This window comes from Venturia canescens, chromosome 4, assembly GCF_019457755.1.
Source record: "Venturia canescens isolate UGA chromosome 4, ASM1945775v1, whole genome shotgun sequence".
In the NCBI taxonomy this organism is placed as follows: Eukaryota; Metazoa; Arthropoda; class Insecta; order Hymenoptera; family Ichneumonidae; genus Venturia; species Venturia canescens.
The window spans coordinates 10,166,379-10,172,981 of record NC_057424.1 but is presented as its reverse complement, the minus strand read 5'-3'; the positions used below and the strand labels follow the sequence as shown (position 1 = coordinate 10,172,981).

Below are 6,603 nucleotides of genomic sequence, written 5' to 3'. Positions count from 1 at the left end.
GACACGGTTTGACCGATTAAAAAGAGGCTCCCAGCCTATGCAGGGCGCTGGCAAAAGTGGGCTGACAGCGCCTTTTTTTAATCGGTCAAACTGTGTCAAACAATGGATCATTAATTATAAGCAAAATACTAAAAATATACGAGCACGTGACATGTGATGAGCCATTTAGGAGGAAGAAAAGTACAGGGAAGCGGCTATCAACGACTCGGTGCGAATGTATATTTTTTATTGTCAGCACATTTATATTCGTTTCTTATGCGCAAATTTAGGGAAGGTTGAAGTAAATCGTTGGCTCCTCTTTGGCTCAACTATAAGCATTTCTCTAGTCTCGGAGGGATTTTTACTTTTTCAAGAAGTTTGTATCCCGGGGCGTTGCACGACGACTCTTGGACTGTGTTTCGCCTCTTTTATTCGGACGACATAGTTTTTTTTATTTTTTCTTCAATCTTCGTTCCTTTAGCTCGAAGGGTTTCATTGCGAGGCACACACTTTCCCAGTATTTTAATACGTGCCGCTGCTGCTGCTGTACACTCCAAAGAAATATCGAAGTAAATGGAGAAAACTTTGCAATTAACCGTTTACCCGTTTATATATAACGTGGATATTGCTGTTTCGCCACTCTCCGCGGATACCCCAGGCGAGAACTTAAATGCCGGATAATGGAAGACCTGATAACATTTTTATTAACTTTTACTAAAATTTCAAACCTTCTATATACACTCACCAAGTTTGGTATCTCTGAAAATTCATATCAAGCTGTTGCAACTTCTTTCATTGGTAAACTGTCGACCAAACTTTTTTTTCGTTCCAACATAAGACGAAAAAAGATGCTGCTGCTTCTTTCGTTCCTCAAATAGTTCTGCTCCATTTCATTTATACATACAAGCTCCAGCTTCCGGAGTTATTTTATTTTGCCTGTTTCGTGAATACTCGCCGACAAACCTCAAACTTTGTGGATTTTATTTCCACCTTATTTTCTTTCAAAGTTTCCACGCTTTTGGCGATATCTAATTCGAGACTTTTGCACGATCGATAATCGAGTACATCGCTAGAAATTTCAAGGACTTTCATTCCGATCAATTTTTTTTCAAACGACTCTGTCGAAACGCTTGCGAGGTCAACCTTTTCTGATTCTGAACACGAAATAATCCAACGTCACATTTTTGAGGTTTGGCAAAGAAATAACAGCTTCGTAAAAAATATCCTAGGGAAGTTGACTTCAAAATCGATAGAAATAACGAAAAGAGTCTTGATTAGTCGAGACCGAGTTATTGGACTCAATTTTACCATTGAGGTAACTGTCATCGCCGAATCAACTGAAAAACTGATCATACTCATTTCAATTCTCATCAGACTGTTTCCACCAGACTGATTTTGACAGAAAAAAGCAATTTGTCTAGTTCAAATACTTCCTTGAACACTACAGAACAAGAAAATCTTTCCTCGATGGACATAAAAGTCACCAACTCCTCATCAAAGTCAGTGCAACATCGACGACAGTCTAAGAAATTTAGAGCAGTCCCCATAAGTTGATTGTCCAAGGAGTGATGACATCGTTTGAATGAAGAGTCCCCAAAGTTTCGGGTACCCACAAGTGACTGAATTTTTTCGCATTCTTTAATTCGTTTCCAAAGCCCACGAGAAAGGAGTCGACTTGGCCCTAGAGTCAGGTTGACAGCTTGAAGTGAAAAACTTCAGGTGACCGAAATCTAAAGATTTCGTCACGCCATATTCGAGGAGCTGTTTGTGCCTTTCGATGGAACAATATTTACGGGCGTTTTCAGAAGTTTATTTCTTATTGATTCAGCCCCGTCGTACTAAATACAAATTGATACGAGGGTAAAAAGGTTCTTCGCGATATCGCTAATCCTGTGTTACGATTTATTTTGACACGTCGCACGTGACCCTACAAAAACGTTTGACAATTCTTTAATCCACTTGGGGTCTCGAAAAGCGATTTGAGCTGCGCACCTGCTCGCCACGAACAGATGCTCCGATAACTCCCCGCTCGTACGTTCGCCCAGTGCGGACCTCGCGCCGAGGGAATTATTTCTATTATTCAATGATGCGCGCGGCATTAAGAGGTTTATAAAAGATATTTGACACCGAACTCCCTGATGGCACTCAATATATTAGCGACTGTATTTCATCGCACCGGCATCATCGTTGTGGTTGTATTCACCGTCACGTTTGCAATGCTGCTCGTATTAAGGTGGGAGAATATTCACTATCCGAGATTAGGCGATGATATTTTTTGTGGGCAAAAATTAATGAATCTGCAGTTTGATCTAAAAGTATTTTGTTCGTCGTTTAATGATGTTTAGTGATGATCATACATTTCATTGCCACATTTCCTTGTTCCAATGACTTTTTTTTAGATTTGGAAAAATTTGAACGTTTGGCAACGCTGCGTTCAATATATGTTCACACGTGACCTCGCAGTTCGACCTTTTGATCATGTTTTGTCAGTTTTTACAAAACGACCATTTTTATCCACTGCAATACTAGTTTGGACAGTAAACTCGCTTCATAAGCTATAAAATTTGTAAACAAAACTGACAGCGTGACATCGACAGCAGCGGCAGTCTTCAAACGTTTTTTCAATAATAAAATTGTATAAATCAAATTCGACGTATACAGCAGTGTGTATAAAGAAATAATTGAAAATGAAAAAAAAAACCTCGCAAGTATAAAGATAAAGAAAGATAAAGAAATGTGGGCAAAGATAAGGGTGGAAATATTGGCAAAGGTGGAAAGAAAGGACGTGCAGGCATGAAAATTAAATACTGGAAGATCTGATCATTTGCGAAAAAGGAAGACAGTCAATAACAGAGGAAACGAATGAATATATGGAAGGCATGGACAAAAGAGGCTAAAGATGGGAGGGGTACCAGGGAAGAGTTGATAAAGACGCTGAGAGGATAAATGAATGCGCAACTGTGTCAGTTTTTTAGAGAAATAGAATTAATATGTAGAAAAAGAATGTAATAAAAAAGAGAAGAAAAGTACTGTAATTATTGTATCATTAAGGATGCATGTAACCGACGTAAATTTAGTAAAAGGCCACAAAGGTCGTGCAAATAAAACTCATTAGTATTACTACTTGTACAAAAATGTTGCTTCTCTATCGATTGTATTTCTAAAATAATAAAATTATTATTCTAAAGTAAGTTTCGTCTTTTGAAATTTGCTTTTTTATCATTGTTTCTCCAGTTCTTGGTCCCGTGAGCGTGACGTTTTTCAATTCGTTGTGGCGCAGAATAACAATCGGTTAGTTTCAATCAATGGAACTCGAAGTGTCGGATAAACTCGGGGCTCGAATGGGCAAGGAGCATTCGAGCGAGCGAAGAGCGTGGATGTAGTAAAAATCGCCAGGCTTTTTGGCGGTATTCGTCAAACTTTGGAAGCACCGTTGATCCAGGAACTTTGAAGTTTGAAATTCGGAAATCCGTGGATTTCGAAAGCCTTCGTGGAGCTGAATGAGGCTCGGCTCAGGCCACGTGGAATCGTCGCAGGGAGCTGAATACTCTGCGAATTAAATGAAATTGTCCAAATGAGTGAGATCCGCGCAGAGATTCGACAGTCTTGAAAAGCTTTTCTACGTGCGCTCGCACAGTCGTCTTTGATCAATATGAAGCTCCGTGCGACTAATGGAAAGAGGGAAGCGATCGGAAATTGAATTGTGCGTACGTCCGTTTGAAAATCTTTGACGACTCATTTGAATCCGGGCGTATATGACACTTGGGGAAAATTGCTAATTTTTTTGTTTTCCTGGAACGAGAACAAAGAAAAATACGGAGAGAGAGAGAGAGAGAGAAACAAATCGGGAAAGGAGGCAAAAAGATTGACAGAGAGAACGGAGGGAAGGAGAAAAGGGGGGAGAAGAGAGCGAGAGAGAGGAGAGAGAAGAGAGAAAGAGAAACGGAGGTGGGCGGCTTGTGTGGTAAAGCAAAGTCACTGTGGGCCAATGAACTAGTCGTTTGACGGAGTGTTGGGGGCTATTATTGGGCGTGGCTAAGCGATCGGTCGAGTAGAGCACAAGAGGGCCGTTTGGAAAGTGGCAGACGGAGGGGGTAGAATCGAGGAAAGAAAGAGAGAAGAGAGACCGAGGGAGAGGCAAAATTGACGGTTACGTGTGCGCGGTAGCGTGAACGGCGAGTTGGCCCCCGAGTGTGCCTCAGGGTGTAATATCATACCGCTACGTGGATAAATAGAGGCGTGAAAGGGGCACGGGTGGCCACGATATAGCAAGAAAATAAACGACATTCTGACAGTTCGCTCTTCCTCGCTCGCCCTCTCTCCCTTCTCACTCTCTACCTCTTTTCCGCGCTGTGTATGCCTCGAGTGTACGTTCATACGAATACATTTGTGTGCGAGCACCAATTTGCGTTTTCCTACGCAGCACGAGCGTTCGTGACTTCCGCTTTGTCTCAGAGTCTCTCAGGAATCACACGCGTCTTTTCCTCTTTTGGTTTGACGAGCGGTGGGGTCAACCAATCGACCGTCTTTTCAATTGTTTCCTGCAAGACGAAATGAATTTAATAATGAGCATCTGAAATTTTTCGCTGCGATGTGTACTTACCGATTGTTTCTTCCGATGATTTTCGCATGTCAGTGACAGTTATGAGCAACACTCAAAAATGGACACGTTCCCGAATGCAAACAAATTATTCTATTCTATTATACTTTTTCAAGCTCGCTTAGAATGTTTGGATTCTGATCGGATCGATTCGGGTGCACTGAGAAAATTATAGACGCACGAGAAAAAGTCCGTTGCGTAACAGAGATTTCGTCTGCTTCCATCAAAGTTTTCATCCTACTTGGTAATAATCTCGAAAGTTTTAATGTTTTCTTCATTTCTTCGAGAACGCGATAATTTTTCAGTTTTAGTGCTCTTCGTATGTACTTTGCGAGCTTCAGGCTCAGGGCTTATCGTTAGAGTTATAAAATTCATAAACGTGACAAGAATTGGAAGGTCAAAATTAGGGTTATGGCAGTGGAAACTGAAGATAACCTAAATGTTCATTGTTCCAAGTTCAAATTTTCATAAAATTGAGAAAGAATGTTCTGTGATGTAGAAAAAATTCGAAATTTTAGAAATTTCAGATGTAAAGTGCACAATATTTGTAGGAATGTAACAAAATTTCCTCCTGCAATTTTTGTTTCATTTTGATTTCGTGAAAGCTTGTACATGCACTGTCAAAATTTACACTCATCCGAGAGGTTGACCTTTGTTTCTATTTTCTTGACTGTCACTTTCAACTTTCAATCCTCTCAGTAATCGAAGTGATCCAGATTTTGTAAATTATTCATAACCTCTTTTTTTCATTATTTTACCGTATCAACAATTGTGCTAATCAAAAGGTTTTTTCATATGGTTTAATATGGTAAGTGAATTTTCTGGTTTTAACGACGTTTTTCTCGATCTTTATGGACTCTTCCAACGAAGGAGCCAGCGGAGACACAAAGTTGTTCGTTTGATTTTAAAATGTAGAGCACTCGCAGCAGAAAGATTTTGTATGGAAAAATTACGGTGTTTCATGAGTCGCACAATGTTGATATTCTTCTTCAACATGAACAACATTTTCATTTGCTTTTGTACCAGAATTTGTTGTATTCGTTCACCTCACTGCATTCATCAGGTTAATTATGGTTTTGAGGATGCATTGTTCGGAACACTTGGTTGCCCAGTCGAGCCAACAACTCCCCCCTTCGAATCACAAACAGAACACTCAGTTTTCTTTCACTCGCGATGTGCTTACATTTCTTTTCTAGTTCTCATCCTTTCCGTAGTTCCGTGACTCGTCACGAGAGCGCATCGTATCGCAGTCGTTAACCATTAACCTTTTGTTTCAGATTCTCACAGTCTACTATGAAGTCGAAAATCATCACCGTTTTTCCTTCAGCATTGAATTCCTTCACGTGTGATAACTACGTTCGATTTTAGACTGCTCTTATCGTAATTCGATAACGAAGAGATTCTTGTAAGGTAACTTCGCAATTTGAAGAACAATCATTGAGGAAAACTGTATACCGAAAGGACAGCAGATTCGAAATATGTGACGAGCAAACTTGCAGCGAAAAAAAAATTGTCATTGCTCGCGACTAGAATTTCATCGAACACGTCGATATCGTGCCGATCGATGGTAAAGCACATTTTTGTTCATTTAAAGTACAAAATGCATCAAACACTACCCCGTAACAACTTTACCGAATGTGAAAACTCATTTTGAAAAATAAATTTAATTTTGACAGCACACAACTAGCACTTACGCCGGTAAGGAAGTTTTCTCTGTTAATAACTTTTGTCAAAAATACTAACCCCAATTAGAACGCTAGACTTATCGCTTCTTAATTAAGGTTTCTTAATTCTTCAGTTTTAAAAATAAAAACGCCATTTTGGTAGAAATTTTTCTCATACAGATAAACACAGAGTTTCTAAAACACTTCTTACAATTATTTGGCAGCACTGTGCAGTACGCAGTGGTCCTACGCAAGGGAAAATTTATCCCCACGAATCGCTTCGCCCCCGGAATGGCTGTATTGACTTATTTCTTTTCAAATCGTAAAACTTTTCATTATTTTTCTCGTGTAGACGTATGA

At 39.8% G+C, this 6,603-nt stretch overlaps 1 long non-coding RNA gene across 1 annotated transcript; it reads right to left on the bottom strand.

The window, feature by feature from the left end:
* Nucleotides 1-2,313: 2,313 nt before the first annotated feature.
* Nucleotides 2,314-5,941, bottom strand: LOC122409740 (uncharacterized). Its single transcript, XR_006260750.1, has 3 exons — nucleotides 4,583-5,941; nucleotides 4,318-4,520; nucleotides 2,314-3,528 (listed from the first exon to the last, which is right to left on the bottom strand). It is a non-coding gene; the product is annotated as an uncharacterized lncRNA (long non-coding RNA).
* Nucleotides 5,942-6,603: the final 662 nt, after the last annotated feature.